General features: G+C 42.6%; 1 protein-coding gene across 2 annotated transcripts in view; it reads left to right on the top strand.

Moving 5' to 3' along the window:
* IFT43 (intraflagellar transport 43) overlaps positions 1 to 17,493 on the top strand; it is a 94,744-nt gene that overhangs the window by 39,196 nt on the left and 38,055 nt on the right. The gene's annotated exons all lie outside the window — the stretch shown is intronic.

The following is a 17,493-nucleotide window of genomic DNA, read 5'->3' as shown; positions in this document are numbered from 1 at the left end:
CCTGTGCCCCTGTGTTGTTCTTTTATTTTTTATAACCGCTTTACTGAGATGTAATTCATATACCTTACAATTCACCCCTTTGAAAGGTACAATTCAGCTGTTCTTAGTATATTTTCAGAGCTGTAGTGTCATCACCACAATCACTTTTAGAACATTTTTATTACCCCCTAAAGAAAAGCCATACCCATTAGTAGTCACTGCCTGTGTCCCCCTGCAACCTCCCCAGCCCTAGGCAACCACCAACCTGTTTTCTGTCTCTCTGATTTGCCTATTCTGGACATTTCATGTAAATGGAATCATATGTTATGTGGTCCTTTATGACTGGCTTCTTTCACTTGGCATGTTTTCAAAGTTCCTCCGTATTCTAACATTCTGTGTTTTTCTTAAAGTTGCTTTCTTTTTTCGGTACGCGGGCTTCTCACTGTTGTGGCCTCTCCCATTGCGGAGCACAGGCTCCGGACGTGCAGGCTCAGTGGCCATGGCTCACGGGCCCAGCCGCTCCGTGGCATGTGGGATCCTCCCGGACCGGGGCACGAACCCGTGTCCCCTGCATCAGCAGGCGGACTCTCAACCACTGTGCCACCAGGGAAGCTCTTAAAGTTACTTTCTAAACAGAATGGACTTGCCTGTTAGTTACTGCTGGATTACAAATCATTTTGGTCTTTAATCCCTTGTAGTAAGTTTCAGACAAAAGGTAAACCAATATACATGTATGTATGTATATACGTTTACTACACCAGTGGGATGGCCAACGATAAACTCAGGGAAGGAATTTCTTTTTCTCAAAGAAGAGACAATACTTTTGTTCAGAATTTCCTTCAGCAGTTGTTACCTTCAAAATAGCACTATCGAAAATATTTTTTTCCAGTTTTCCCCCCTTCCTCCTCCCTTCCACTCCCCACCTCTAAACACACACACACACACACACACACACGTGCACACACCCTTTTTTTCTCCCCTGAATCATCTGAAAATAAGCTGCAGTCATCATATTTCACCTCTTAATATTCCAACATGCATCTCTGAAGATTAAGGACATTCTCTAAATAATCACATATAATGATCACATCTAAGAAATTTCATAAAGATTTAATAATATTTAAAATATAGTCTATATTTAAATTTCCCTAGTTGTCCCCCAAATCTCTTCTGTAGTTCCAGGATCCAATCAGAATTCACACATTATGTTGGTAGTTCTGTCTCTTTTTAGGCTCTTTTAGTCTCTAAAATAATTCCAGCTCCCCTTCGCCCTACTACACCTCCACCCAGTATATTGGCTTTTTTGAGGAATCCAGGTCAGTTTTCTTGTAGAGCGTCTCACATTCTAGATTTCTCTGATTGATTACTCATGATCAGATTCAAGTTAAATGTTTTTGGCAAGAACAGGTGATATTGTGTACTTTTTATTGTATCAGAATGGTATAGAAAGATATACTCAGAGATATCTCACTCCCATCCTTATTCTTTCTACCTCATTCCCATCCATCTCCCATGGGTAACTTCTTTATTAGTTTCTGTTTTATCCTTCCTGTACTTCTTTTTGCAAAAAATAAGCATGTATATATAAATTTAAAATGTATCCCTGTTTGTTTCTATATGTTAAGATTCAGCAAACTGTGGCCCACAGGCCAGCCACCTGCTTTTATACAATTTTTAAAGGTTACTTTCCATTTATAGTTATTACAGAATATTGGCTATATTCCCCTTCTTGTTGTACAATACATCCTTGAGCCTGTCTTACACCCAGCAGTTTTACCTCGCACTCCCCCACCCTATATTGCCCCTCCCCACCCTCATTCCCCACTGGTAACCACTAGTTTGTTCTCTGTGAGTCTGCTTCTTTTTTGTTATATTTACTAGTTTCTTGTATTTTTTAGATTCCACATAGAAGTGATATCATACAGTATTTGTCTTTCTCTGTCTGACTTATTTCACTTAGCCTAATGCCCTCCAAGTCTATCTATGTTGCTACAAACAGCAAAGTTTTGTTCATTTTTTTAATGGCTGAGTACTATTCCCTTGTATCTCTATACACCACTTCTTAATCCATTCACCTGTTGATGGACATTTAGGTTGCTTCCATATCTTAGCAATTGTAAATAATGCTGCTAAAAAAATTGGGGTACTTGTATCTTTTCAAATTAGTGTTTTTGTTTTGTTTTGTTTGTTTTGGATATGTACCCGGGAGTGTCATTGCTGGGTCATATGGTAGTTCTATTTTTAGTTTTTTGAGAAACGTCCATACTGTTTTCCACAGTGGCCGCATCAATTTATATTCCCACCAACACTGTATAAGGGGTCCCTTTCTCCACATCCTTGCTAACAGTTGTTATTTGTATTCTTTTTGTTATTTGTATTCTTTTTGATGATAGCCATTCTGACAGGTGTAAGGTGATATCTCCTTGTGGTTTTGATTTGCATTTCCCTGATGGTTAGAGATGCTGAGCATCTTTTCATGTGCCTGGTGGCTCTCTGCATTTCCTCTTTGGAAAAATGTCTATTCAGTTCTTCCGCCCATTTTTTAATCAAGTTGTTTGGTTTTTTTTGATGTTGAGTTGTGTGAGCTGTTTATATATGTTGGATATTAACCCCTTATTGGTCATATCATTTGCAAATATTTTCTCCCATTCAGAAGGTTGTCTTTTCATTTTGTTGATGGTTTCCTTTGCTGTGAAAAAGCTTTTAAATTTAATTAGGTCCCATTTATTTATTTTTGCTTTTATTTCCTTTACTTTAGGAGAGGATCCAAAAAAAATATTGCTGCAATTTATGTCAAAGAGTGTTCTGCCTATGTTTTCCTCAAGTTGTTTTATACTATCTGGTCTCACATTTAGGTCTTTAATCCACTTAGAGTTTATTTTTGTGTATGGTATTAGAGAATGTTGTAATTTCATTCTTTTACATGTAGCTGTCCAGCTCTCCCAGCACCACTTGTTGAAGAGATTGTCTTTGCTCCATTGTATACTCTTGCCTCCTTTGTCATTGATCAGGTGACTGTAAGTGCACAACCACCTGTTTTTATATATCATGTTTTATTGGAACACGACCACACGCTAAGTCTACATTTTATTTATTTATTTTTGTTGTTGTTGTTGAAGTAGAGTTGATTTACAATGTTGTGTTAATTACTTCTGTACAGCAAAGTGACTCAGTTATACATACATGCATTCTTTTTCAAATTCTTTTCCATTATGGTTTTATCACAGGATATTGAATACAGTTCCCTGTGCTATGCAGTAGGACCTTGTTGTTTATCCGTCCTATATATACCAGCTGGCATCTGCTGATCCCACACTCACAGTCCTCCCCTCCCCAACCCCCTCCCCATTGGCAACCACCAGTCTGTTCTCTATGGCTCTGATTCTGTTTCTGTTTCCTAGATAGCTTCATTTGTGTCGTATTTTAGATTCCACATATAAGTGATATCATATGGTGTTTGTCCTTCTCTTTCTGGCTTTGCTTAGTATGATAATCTCTAGTTACATCCATGTTGCTGCAAATGGCATTTATCCATTATCTTTATCCATTCATCTGTTGATGGACATTTAGGTTGTTTCCATGTCATGGCTGTTGTGCATAGTGCTGCTAGGAACATAGGGGTGCCTGTATCTTTTTGATTTAGAGTCTTGTCTGGATATATACCCAGGAGTGGGATTGCTGGATCATACGGTAGTTCTATTTTTAGTTTTCTGAGGAACCTCCACACTGTTTTACACAGTAGCTGCACCAACTTACATTCGCACCAGCAGTGTAGGAGGGTTCCCTTTTCTCCACACCCTCTCCAGCATTTGTGATTTGTAGACTTTTTAATGATGGTCATTCTGACCAGTGTGAGGTGATACCTCATGGTCGTTCTGATTTGCATTTCTCTAATAATTAGCGATGTTGAGCATCTTTTCATGTACCTATTGGCCATCTGTATTTCTTCTTTGGAGAAATGTCTCTTTAGGTCTTCTGCCCATTTTTCGATTGGGTTGTTTGTTTTTTTTGTTGCCAAGTTGTATGAGCTGTTTGTATATTTTGGAAATTAAGCCCTGTTGGTTGCATCGTTTGCAAATATTTTCTCCCATTCTATAGGTTGTCTTTTCGTTTTGTTTATGGTTTCCTCTGCTGTGCAAAAGCTTGTAAGTTTGATTAGGTCCCATTTGTTTATTTTCATTTTTATTTCTATTGCCTTGGGAAAAAGACCCAAGGAAACATTGGTACATAAATGTACATTTTAAACTTTAGATCTCTGATCCATGTGGAATTAATTCCAGTGTACTGTATAAGTGCAGATCTAGTTTTATCTTTTTTCTAAGTGACTATTGTCCCAGCACCATTTATTTGAAAATCCATCTTTCTCCAGTGAATTTAGAAGCCACCTTTGCCGTAGTCTGTATCTTTGTATGTACTTGGGTCTGCTTTTGGACCCGTTACTCTGTTCTGGTGGTCTTTCTGTCTATTTATATGCCATATATGCCATATGCCATTTAAGCATATTGTCCCAGCACCATTTATTTGAAAATCCATCTTTCTCCAGTGAATTTAGAAGCCACCTTTGCCGTAGTCTGTATCTTTGTATGTACTTGGGTCTGCTTTTGGACCCGTTACTCTGTTCTGGTGTCTTTCTGTCTGTTTATATGCCATGTATGCCATATGTCATTTAAGCGCCACACTGTTCCTTTGGTGAACATAACACTGCTTTTTCATGTTAACTAAGAAGAAGAAGGTGACTTTGAAGTATGCTAGTGAGAGGCTAATTGAGGAGCCCTACTTTTCTAAGTTATTAGGGGATTCTAGTGTTTATATTATCTGGAATTTATTTTGAAATATGGAAATGAGTCAAATTCTATATCTGCTTCTTAGAGAAAAAGAAAGAGAATCTCAACTGTTAATTCCTCGATGAATATATTAAAGATTTTTCCAGATCAGATCCATTTTCCCTGGGAGGGAGTGCTCTTCCATTTCCGGTGTTACTTTTCAAGGGATCCCCTTGCTTGGCTCCTCCGTCTGCCGCCTGGTCTGACCCCTCAGTGTCTGTCGGCGTGCCCAGGGCTCGTCCTCCAGCCACCTCTCCTCTGTCGACGCTCGCTCTCGGCATGCTCTCCATCCCTTCTCGGGCGTTTTCCTGTCACCTGTATACTGATAACCCCAGAGTTTGTATCTCCAGCCCAGTCCTTCCCCTGAGCATCTAGCTGTCCACATGACCTTTCCACCTGAACGTGCAACTCAATCCTAACACGTCCAAATCGGTCCTCTTCATTTCCACCCCTTCCATCCCGTCTCCCAGTCTGCACCTCCCCAAGGCCCCTCAGGTCTCCATAAATGGGCTCCACCTTCCCTGTCACTCAGACGCTGAACTTTGGGGTCGTCCTGGACTCCTCCATGTCCACTCAGGTTCAGTCTGTCAGCAAACCTGTTCAGTCACAGTTGAAACACACCTGTCGTCTGCGTGGCCAGTGCTACAGCCAGCGTCGTTCCTGGTGCTGACTCAGGCCAGGCTCTCCTGACTGGCCTCCCCCTTCACCCTCACCTCCCTTAGTCTTATCTGCAAGAGCCAGAGTGACCTCTTTATAACATAGGTGAGGTCATTTCACGTTTGTCTGCTCAGAACCCTCCGGGGGCATCCCCCACCCCCACCCCAAAGTAAACTCCCCAGTCTTTACCATGGCTTCCCAGGCTCCACCTGACCTCACTTCATACACAATAGCACCCCTCATCAGTCCGTGTTCCCCATCTCCTGCTGTAGGTTTCACCACCTTACGTATATCCGTACACACACACGTGCACATACACGTATTGTCTTTTTCTCTCTACTCTCCTGTAAGCTCCGTGAGAGGAGACACACCCTTGTTCACATACCCCCAGTGCCTCAAACAGTGCCAGTCCATGATGAGCACTCAGTGACTATTTATTGAACACATGAATGATGAGATCAGTAGTTTGGTTGGTCACTTACTGTGTCGGTGTGGCACATGGAGCTCTGGAAGGCTGGGAGACCTGTTGGGGAGATGATGCTCTGTGTGAAGGGTGATAAGAGCCTGAACTGGGGCAATGTGTGTGAGCATGGACAGGAGAGATTTGGAGACATCTTGGGGGTAGACTTAATAGAAGTGCCATTAGTTGGATGCAGGGCAGAGGGTGGAGTTGACGGTCCACTGCAAGGTGCCTGGCTTCAGTGACTGGTTGGGTAATGGTGCCGTCAGATGGAGAAGGCAGGAGGACAGACCTGACTTGGGGGCGGTGGCGGTCCATGCAGATCGTCTCCATGGTGTGGGAGTCCAGAAGAAAGGTCAAAAAGCAGTTACAGTTTGAGCCACATGTACAAATAGAAGACAAGGACAGAACCTTGGATTTGGCTGTTTGGAGGTTACTAGGGGCCTTTGAGGAAGTGATCACAGTGATTTGTGTTGGGACAAAAGCCGATTACAGTGGGTTGAAGAGGAAGGTGGAAGTGAGGAAATGGGGACAGTGGTACAGGCTCCTACTCTGAGAGGGAAAGGAAAGAGGTGGGGCGGTATTTGGAAGGGGGAGTCTGTGTTGAGATTCGTGTGTGTGATAAACCTGGGGAAAGAGTGATTACAGATGAAATGGGGGGGGTGTGAAGGAGTAGGATCCTGGAGACATAGGATAAGACCTTCCGAGAGAGACTAATTAACCTTGGACAGGAAGAGGCAGGGACATTTTTCCTCCAGGACAGGAGGGAGCTTGGAAAGGCTGGTAAGTTATCAAAAAAGGCTGAGGGGAGTAGGGAATTGGGGGAAGAGGCCATTTTGAATTGGCCTGCGTTTTTTTTCTTCTTCTTTTTTCAAAGTGGGAAGGCAAACAGTGTTGAGCTTATTGGAGCAAAGGAGAGCTAGCATCTGGAGGCAAGTAGAACACATTTGAAACAAAGAGGAAAGGGGGCCAATTAGCGCAGAGAGGTGATTGTTGGGCTGGATTGAGGGTCTGCCCCGTGAAGGCTGGAGAACGTGAGCTCCTGCTATTTGCAGGTGCCCCAGGGGAGCTCTGTGCTTCCTGCCCTGCAAGAGCTTTGATTCCAATTAGGGAGATGAGGCATTTTCATTCACAAAAGTCAGGATCGCATCATAAGTGAGAAACTAACGGAGTGGCCAACCCTGGTATTGTGACGTCAGAGGAGAGTAATCGCAGTGGTCAGGGAGCCCCTTGCGGAGGAGATGGGGGGCAAGCTGGAGGAATTCTGATGGGCAAAGAGCACTGTGAGGAGAGTGTTTTGGTTCAAGGATTGGTATAGGCATAAGTGTTGGGGGGTGGGGAGCAGTAACCGCACTGTCAGTCTGGTTAGAGCAGAGAATTCACACTAAAAATATTGTTCTCACCTTAAATTCTTTTGGGATGATAATAGTGGTACTCTACTAGATACCTGTCTCAGCCAGTTCAGGCTGTTATAACAATATCATAGAAAGGATGGTTTAAACAACAAGCATTTATTTCTCGCTGTTCTGGAGGCTAGAAATCTAGAGGCTGGGTTCACGTGGCCTTCCTTCTGTGCACACACAGAGAGATCTTCTGTCTCTTCCTCATTTTATGAGGGCACTAATCCCATCATGGGGGTTCCACCCGCATGACCTCATCTAACCATAATTTGTTCCCAAAGTCCCCACCTTCAAGCACCATCGCACTGGAGGTTAGGTTTCAGCATATGAATTTGGGGAGCCACACACATTCAGTCCATAGCTACACCTTATATGTGCAATACAGCAACCCTACTGGGTAGGTTTTAGTTTCTAAGGTAGGCACCCCTCTACAAGGGCGGGAGGAGGAAAGTGAGGCTCAGCGAGGTCTACATTGTCACCAGTGGGAAGTAGGCGGGCTGTTTACAGATCTGCCTGAGGAGCCCTCAACCAGGGATGTGAGTTTCTGGGATGCCTTTGTTTTGTTTGCATAACACTGCCCAAGATGGAGAGCAGGACACGTGTCACCCACCTCACTGCTTAGAGCCGTTGACTGCTGGAACCCAAATACTCACCCTGAGCCACAGGAAACGGCTGTATTCAGGAATGGCCTGGGACCTGGGATCCTGTCCCCTTTCTTGGCACCACAGTCATAGCTATGCCAAAGATTCCATCTTGGAGCCAGGCTGGCCTTGGCTCCAAAGTTGTCTGAGGTGGGGCACTTGTAGTTAGTGGGGAATAGAGCTGAACGAGAGTCAACCAGACTTGGGAAAGGGAGGAAGGAAAGGTAGTCTGATTAAGTTTTGTCTCAAAGTGTCTGTTTTGGGGTTTGTCCCTGCATTGATCTGCAAGGGAATGAGGTAGGTAATGGCCCCTCGGGGACTTTCAGGACTTTGCTCTCAATGTCAGCCGTCATTTTCAATCACCCTCTCCCTCCCAGCCATTAATTTTGGCCCAGGATCATGGGGACTTGTCCATCTATCACTCCTAATTGACACTAAATGATCTGTCAGTTTATTGATGAACGGCAGGAGTGGAATTGTCACAATATATTTTACTTTCTAACAACTCCTCCTGACAATTTTACCTTGTCCATCTCACTCTGCTCACATAAATCTCCATAGGCCGCTCATTCCTTCTCATGGGCTGTTCTGGTGCCAGCCACTTCCACACCATCTGCACGTGTCAAGGACATCAAGATGGCGGTAGAATAGCCGTGTGCTGGTCCTGAGGTTGCCCCCTTCCCTCCTCCTTCTCTCTTTCCCTCTTGCTTTTTTTTTTTTTTTAATGGCATAGATGTTCCAAGAATACTAAAGGGCTTCTGCCCTCTCCCTCTGTGTCATTGTCATACCAGAGTCTCTTTACCTTCTTGTTAGCCACGAGTAGTTAATTCTTATTAGGCTACAAAAGTGTAAAAGGCAAAAATTCAGAGCTGCCAGGCTCCTAGATCTGTAAGCACAGTTGCAGACACATGTTTTGTCCTCTTTAAAGCAGCTCTGTTATAGGCTGTCCATCTCCTTAGAAGTCAGTTTCTTAGAAAGATGTCACAGAGGGTAGGTTAACCAGAGCTTGCCCACTGATGTGCTGTGTGCTGCCCTGAGTGCAGGTGTACCAGGATGTGGGTGCTCTGTCCTTGGACCTTTTGGGCCGGGCTTAGAGCTGCCAAGGCCTCCAGGCTGTCACCAGTGGCCACCAGCAGTCTCATCCGTGCACCCCAGTTTTCCATACAGCTGTTATTTTTAAGTGCCCCAAGTCTTGAAAATGATGGGGAAGTGCTGGGTTAGATATATATAAGGGTATATAGTTATTTCATCTTAAGAAGGTGTACCTATGGGTGTGTAAAATCCTTTATCCTTTATGAGGCCAAGGATGAGTAGAGGAGCTTGACAACGTATTAAAATGTCATTGCCCTCCTCCCTCCTTCCTTTCCTGCTGAAGATAATTTTTGTTAACTGATAGGGACTGTTTTTGTTTATTAACCATCATTCCATTATCATGCCTATCAAAATTAATAATGATTCCTTAATGTCATCTGATGGCCAGATCATATTCAAGTACTTCCACTGTCTCAAAGATGTCTTTTTATAGTTGATTATAAAAAGAGCAAATCAAGGTCTGCACCTGTATTTAGTCATCTTTCGTCTCTTTCATTCTGCAGCCTTCCCTACCCCACACCCACCTCTTTTTTCTCGCATGTCATTGGTTTTTTTGAGAAACTTGTCCTGTAGAGTGTCCCACATTCTGGATTTGGCCTATTGCTTCCTAGTTAAGGTTTCTAACTTGTTCCTTTGGCGCTCATGTTCCCTGTGAAGCTGGGGGTTACATCTAGATCAGCTGGGGGTTAGATGCAGACTCGCAGTCTTGGCAGGAGTACTTTGGAGGCGGTGCTGTGTACATCCCACTGTAGCGCATCCATAGGCACAGGTGTCCGGGGTTCCACTTTAAGTGAGGCTGTGATTGATCCTTGGGGTCAGGGGTGTGGCCTCCATGTTAGTTCCCCACCAGACTCCTGCCTGCTGGTTGAAGCATCCATTGATGATTGTTGCCTAGAGCCATGGTTTCATTAAAGGGTGTCAAGTGGTGATTTTCTTTTTTTCTAAAAAAAAGATTTTTAAAAAAAACTAATTTATTTGTTTTGGGGCCGTGCAGGGTCTTCGTTGCTGCGCAAAGGCTTTCTCTAGTTGCCGCAAGTGGGGGCTACTCTTCGTTGCGGTGCGCGTGCTTCTCATTGCGGTGGCTTCTCTTGGTGTGGAGCAGGGGCTCTCGGTGCGCTGGCTTCAGTAGTTGTGGCACACGGGCTCAGTAGTTGTGGCTCGTGGGCTCTAAAGCACAGGCTCAGTAGTTGTGGCTCACGGGCTTAGTTGCTCTGAGGCATGTGGGATCTTCCCGGACCAGGGCTCGAACCTGTGTCCCCTGCATCCGCAGGCGGATTCTCAACCACTGCGCCACCAGGGAAGCCCAAGTGGTGATTTTCTAATTCTCACTTATTAACAGAAATTCTTTCATAAGGAACTTTCTCTCATCAACTATTTGGTTGCCTGAAATACAACTTATTATACCTATAATCCTGCCTTTTGCCCGCTCCAGTCTTTTTATTTTGAAAAATTTCAAACCTATGGAAAAGTTTGAGAATAATACAACAAAACATCCTTCTGACAGTGTTTCACTGCATGTGGCTCATTCTCTATTTTTTTGTTTTTACTTTTTACTGAACTGTTTGAGAGCTGCAGCTACCTTTGCATTTCCATTACTTAACAGCAAATAGTTACTTTGCAAGAGATTTTTGTCTATACCATTTGCTTCTCGGTCTATAGTACACATATAGGTGTTCAGTGCATATTTGATGATTGAGTGACTTTTGGACATTTCTTACAGAGCTCCAGTAATTAAAAAGGGACCGGGTGTCCCTGAGTCCTTAACCTTCAGATTTTCATCAGTATGTATGATTTTGTTGAAGTATTGAGAATTTATTTTCCACATGCTGCCCTGAGCCACAAAGATCCCAGAATTGGTATGACATGGCAGGGGTCCTGGGCATCATGGGTGAGCAGTTATTTAGTTCTCAGCAAGGTTGGTCAGGCATCAGAGATGAGTGTCCAGTATTGGATGAAATCAGATGAGGCGGTTGCATGTGAGATGGTTGAGCAGGGAAGGTCTCAGGTAGTTTATTGTGCATCCATTTCCAACAAATGTGCCCAGGGCTTGGGCACCATGTCCCTGTTTCTGTGGCTTTTGGAGATGCCCATGAGAGCCCCCTGCTTGAATCTCTGTCTCAACTTTATCATCATTGCTCCCGCCTGCATATGTGCTTTTCCTCCACGCGACTTCCGAGACAAAACAGATTCAGAAAAGGTGGCTTCAGGGCCAAGCAACAACATGTCTTTTTTATTGGAGTATAATTGCTTTACAATGTTGTGTTAGTCTCTGCTGTACAACAAAATGAAACAGCTATATGTATACATATATCCCCATATCCCCTCCCTCTTGCATCTCCCTCCCACCCTCCCTATCCCACCCCTCTAGGTGGTCACAAAGCACCGAGCTGATCTCCCTGTGCTATGCAGCAGCCTCCCACTAGCTAGCTGTTTTACATTTGGTAGTGTACATATGTCAGTGCCACTCTCTCACTTCGTCCCAGCTTCCCCTTCCCCCGCCCGTGTCCTCAAGTCTGTTCTCTACGTCTGCGTCTTTATTTTTGCCCTGCCACTAGGTTCATCAGTACCATTTTTTTAGATTCTATATATGTGCATCAGCATGTGGTATTTGTTTTTCTCTTTCTGACTTACTTCACTGTGTATGACAGACTCTAGGTCCATCCACCTCACTACAAATAACTCAATTTCGGGATTTTTTTGGCTGAGTAATATGCCATTGTATATATATGTACCACATCTTCTTTATCCATTCATCTGTTGATGGACACTTAGGTTGCTTCCATGTCCTGGCTATTGTAAATAGTGCTTCAATGAACATTGTGGTACACGTCTCTTTTTGAATTATGGTTTTCTCAGGGTATGTGCCCAGTAGTGGGATTGCTGGGTCATATGGTAGTTCTATTTTTAGTTTTTTAGGGAACCTCCATACTGTTCTCTATAGTGGTTGTATCAATTTACATCCCCACCAACAGTGCAGGAGGGTTCCCTTTTCTCCACACCCTCTCCAGCATTTATCATTTCTAGATTTTTTGGTGATGGCCATTCTGACCGTTGTGAGGTGATACCTCATTGTAGTTTTGATTTGCATTTCTCCAATGATTAACGATGTTGAGCATTCTTTCATGTGTTTGTTGGCAGTCTGTATATCTTCTTTGGAGAAACGTCTATTTAGTTCTTCTGCCCATTTTTGGAATGGGTTGTTTGTTTTTTATTGTTATTGAGCTGCATGAGCTGCTTATAAATTTTGGAGATTAATCCTTTGTCAGTTGCTTCATTTGCAAATATCTTCTCCCATTCTGAGGGTTGTCTTTTGGTCTTGTTTATGGTTTCCTTTGCTGTGCAAAGGCTAAGTTTCATTAGGTCCCATTTGTTTATTTTTGTTTTTATTTCCATTTCTCTAGGAGGTGGGTCAAAAAGGATCTTGCTGTGATTTATGTCATAGAGTGTTCTGCCTATGTTTTCCTCTAAGAGTTTGATAGTTTCTGGCCTTACATTTAGGTCTTTAATCCATTTTGAGCTTATTTTTGTGTATGGAGTTAGGGAGTGATCTAATTTCATACTTTTACATGTACCTGTCCAGTTTTCCCAGCACCATTTATTGAAGAGGCTGTCTTTTCTCCACTGTATATTCTTGCCTCCTCTGTCAAAGATAAGGTGACCATATGTGTGTGGGTTTATCTCTGGGCTTTCTATACTGTCCCATTGATCTATATTTCTCTTTTTGTGCCAGTACCATACTGCCTTGATCACTCTAGCTTGTAGTATAGTCTGAAGTCAGGGAGCCTGATTCCTCCAGCTCCATTTTTCTTTCTCAAGATTGCTTTGGCTATTTGGGGTCTTTTGTGTTTCCATACAAATTGTGAAATTTCTTGTTCTAATTCTGTGAAAAATGCCATTGGTAATTTGATAGGGATTGCATTGAATCTGTAGATTGCTTTGGGTAGTATAGTCATTTTCACAGTGTTGATTCTTCCAATCCAAGAACATGGTGTATCTCTTGATCTGTTTGTATCATCTTTAATTTCTTTCATCAGTGTCTTATAGTTTTCTGCATACAGGTCTTTTGTCTTCTTAGGTGGGTTTATTCCTAGGCATTTTATTCTTTTTGTTGCAGTGGTAAATGGGAATGTTTCCTTAATTTCTCTTTCTGATTTTTCGTTGTTAGTGTATAGGAATGCAAGAGATTTCTGTGCATTAATTTTGTATCCTGCTACTTTACCAAATTCATTGATTAGCTCTAGTAGTTTTCTGGTGGCATCTTTAGGATTTTCTATGTATAGTATCATGTCATCTAACAGCATATCTTTTTAATGTACATCTTACATTTGTTTGTTCTGTGTTGGCTCCCCAGAGAGGAATTTCTTGCTTTGCTCTCAAGTTATGTTCAGAGCCTGGATGGAAAGATGGTAGAGGAAGAGCTAGAGAAGTTTTTACTTTAGTGAACTTAGAGAATTCACAGGGTTGTTTTTGGTTTGTTTGTTTGGGTTTTCTTTTTTAGAAAATTGGAATTTAATTGTGTTGTTTATCACTGTAAGTCATTTACATTCAGTAGGATCTGAGGACAAAATAAATAATACCAAAACTGTGTACAATTGAAATAACTAGTGAAAAATAATTGACCCCACGGAACAGGGAAAGCGTGTGATTTGTCGAGCTCATTCGATCCTTACACCCTTCCTGTCTTCAGACACTTGTGTTGGTAGCTATTAGGTAGGGAGGAATGAGAATAAGGGTCAGATGATGGCAGGACTCAGCTGAGCTGTCCTTTCCTACTCAGCCCCAAAGTGTCCTCAGCCATAAGGTATTTACTGCAAGTCACCCTGCACGGGCAGAGGTGAAGGTGAGCATCTGTTGATTCTGCGGACATGTGGACAGAGCACTGCCCCTTGACTAGCACGTGCCCCCAGCTCTATCTTTGGCAGACAGAACCCCTTTTTGGAATGACGGTATTCTGCCTTTTTATGGAGTAAGGTCTATTTGACCTTAAAGCTCAAACGTAACTAAGTTGAGAAAGGTGAATCATTTCCTGAAGAGGATTGTGAGAAAGAGTAGGATGCGGAGGCAATACAAATCCTTACATTTTAGACATTGTATGACTTCATGTCATCTTTTGAGACATTAAAACTCTTAGTGAATTTTTACTTTTATTTATTTTAAACAAATTTTTAAAAATCATAGTATAGAATTCAAAACACAAAAAAGGCTGGGATATAAAATGGAAGTTTCTCTCTCCCTTTCTTCTTCCGCCCAGGCACCCAGATTCTTGGAGGCAGCCACTGTTCACCAGTTTTTTTGAGTTCCTCCCAAAGATACTCTATGCCTTTACAAAAAATATAAGTTAATGTATTCTTTTACTACCCCCCCCACCCAGCGTAAATGGTAGCATATCTATTCTGCATTTTTCTTTTATCATATTACAGTATTTCTTGGTGATCTTTCAGAATCTCAATACAGAGTAGAACTGCCTCATTTATTTATTTATTTTTGAATTTTATTTTATTTATTTTTTATACAGCAGATTCTTATTAATTATCTATTTTATACATATTAATGTATATATGTCAATCCCAATCTCCCAATTCATCCCACCACCACCGCTTTCCCCCCTTGGTGTCCATACGTTTGTTCTCTACATCTGTGTCTCTATTTCTGCCCTGCAAACTGGTTCATCTGTACCATTTTTCTAGATTCCACATATATGCATTAATATATGATATTTGTTTTTCTCTTTGTGACTTACTTCATTCTGTATGACAGTCTCTAGGTCCATCCACGTCTCTACAAATGACCCAACTTCGTTCCTTTTTATGGCTGAGTAATATTCCATTGTATATATGTAGCACATCTTCTTTATCCATTCATCTGTCGATGGGCATTTAAGTTGCTTCCATGACCTGGCTATTGTAAATAGTGCTGCAGTGAACATTGGGGTGCATGTGTCTTTTTGAATTATGGTTCTCTCTGGGTATATGCCCAGTAGTGGGATTGCTGGGTCATATGGAAAGAAGTGCCTCATTTTTAAGGGCTGCATAGTACTCCAGAATTTCCTATCTCAGTGAAAGTAATTATGAGCAGATGAAAGGTATGATATTGATATTTTCCCAGGCTGTAAAAGGAGACTTGCAGTATTTATTCATGTAATAACCATAACATGACTCTTTGGAAAGTATCATAAAGGCTTCAGGTATGGTACATATGGATTCCATAGGCTAGGGAAGAGATAGGAAGCATGCATCAACCTTTTTTCCACTGAGGATTGGGGAAGGGGCATTTTCATGCATTTACATTTGGATTGATAAAAGTGATGTTCTACATTATATTCATTGCAGTTTAGGGCCCTGGATGGCTAGTCTAGTGTCACAGAACCAATTTACTTATGCAAATGACTAAATATGAAATAATTGGAATCTTGCAATTCTGTCAAGTGCCTCCCAATTGAAGGCGATAGCAGTCTTTTCCCGTAAGCCCCATATGGGGTAGCATTTGGATACTTCCCTTCCCACTCTGAAAAGTGGAGCAGTCTTCCCGACAAGTGGCCCTGGTCAGTCCCTCCCTGGAGCAGAGGTGAGCACCGGATGCCCAGGGAGATGGGGAGGGGCACATGCAGTGACTTGAGATGAACTTGTTGCCTATGCTTGTGCACCAGGGAGAGGACAGCTGAGGCCCAAGGCTACACAGCACACAGGAGCTGTGTTTCTAGGATCGAAGTCAACAGTACTGCTCCCAAGTTGCCTGAGGGGAGACCTGTCACAAGGGCTGCCAAAGACTGCAAAGTACGGGCTCCGATCCCCACCTCATCCAGAGCCTGCTCCCAGCTCCCCTGCAGGCCTTCAGCTTTCCTTGACTAGCTTGAGTTTTATTTTTGTGATTGAAAACCAGGAGTGGTTCTAGAATGGGTTCTTAGTGTGTCCTGTGAAGGCTTTGACTTTTAGCCCTTTACAGTTTCTAGTTTGGCAGAGGTGCAAATTTTCCTATGCCTGGAGCTGGTTCTTTCTGGGAACCAGGGGTAGGATTGTAAAGGAGGAGGGTCAGGAAGGAACTGACAGGCCCACAGAAGTATCCTTTAAATGTCACCAGCCAAAAAGCACAGCGTCCTATGGAATATTCCTTTGTCTCTCTGGATTATCACTTAGTGCAGAGGTCTTGAAACTAGAAGTTTCTGTCTAATCTCCTGTCAAATTCTGGTGTCTCTACAAGTGCTGGTCTGGGGTCTGCCTGAACCCCCTCTATTGCTGGGGAATTCAGTGGAAACATTTATATTTTTTATAAAGTCTGTTTTAGTTGTACAAGCAAACCAAAGACACTTTAATGATATAAAAATTCAAACAAGATATGAGGCTAGATTTGTCTGAAACTACCATCTCCTCCAATCCTAGTCATCTCTCTAGAAGTAACTACTCATAACAGTTCATTAGTATTTTTTTTTTGTAAATTTATTTACTTATTATTTTTGGCTGCTTTGGGTCTTCGTTGCTGCACACGGGCTTTCTCTAGTTGCAGCGAGGAGCAGGGGCTACTCTTCGTTGTGGTGCACAGGCTTCTCATTGTGGTGGCTTCTCTTGTTGCGGAGCACGGGCTCTAGGTGCACAGGCTTCAGTGGTTGTGGCAGGTGGGCTCAGTAGTTGTGGCTCGCTGGTTGTAGAGTGCAGGCTCAGTAGTTGTGGCGCACGGACTTAGTTGCTTCGCGGCATGTGGGATCTTCCCGGACCAGGGCTCGAACCCGTGTCCCCTGCATTGGCAGGCGGATTCTTAACCACTGCGCCACCAGGGAAGTCCCTCATTGGTATCTTTTACCAACAGTAGATATATAACATATTTTTACACGATAGATATACTTACAGAAATATATATATGTAGTTGTCCCTCAGTATCCAAGGGGGATTGGTTCCCTGACACCCCTGGATACAAAAATCGTCAATGCTCAAAATGGTGTGGTATTTGCATATAACCTACACACATCCTCCCGTGTACTTTAAATCATCTCTGGATTACTTATGATACTTAATACAATTTAAATGTGAATAGTTGTAACTACATTGTAAATGCTATATAAAGAGTTGCCGGAGTGTAGCAAATTAAAGGTTAGCTTTTTGAGATTTTTTTTTTCAAATATTTTCAATCTGTGGTTGGTTGAATCTACAGGTACAGAACCCATGGATATGGAGGGAGGATTATATGTGTGTGTATTTATATGTGTGTACCCATATATACATATATACATACACACAACCTCCCCGCTCTGCGATGTTTCTTAAACAGTTCATCTTTAGGAAATTTGCAGCTCCATCCTCTGATCCAGATTCCATCTTCTGGGGCCACACTGCAGAACCACGTATGGACAGCCCACATGACGTGTCTTGCCCAGCCCTCCTGTTGTATGGATGGGAAAACACACACACACACACACACACACACACACACACACACACACACACACACCA

Source organism: Neophocaena asiaeorientalis, unplaced genomic scaffold (genome assembly GCF_003031525.2).
Source record: "Neophocaena asiaeorientalis asiaeorientalis breed wild unplaced genomic scaffold, Neophocaena_asiaeorientalis_V1.1 scaffold49, whole genome shotgun sequence".
NCBI lineage: Eukaryota > Metazoa > Chordata > Mammalia > Artiodactyla > Phocoenidae > Neophocaena > Neophocaena asiaeorientalis.
This window is presented reverse-complemented; position numbering and strand designations above follow the sequence as displayed.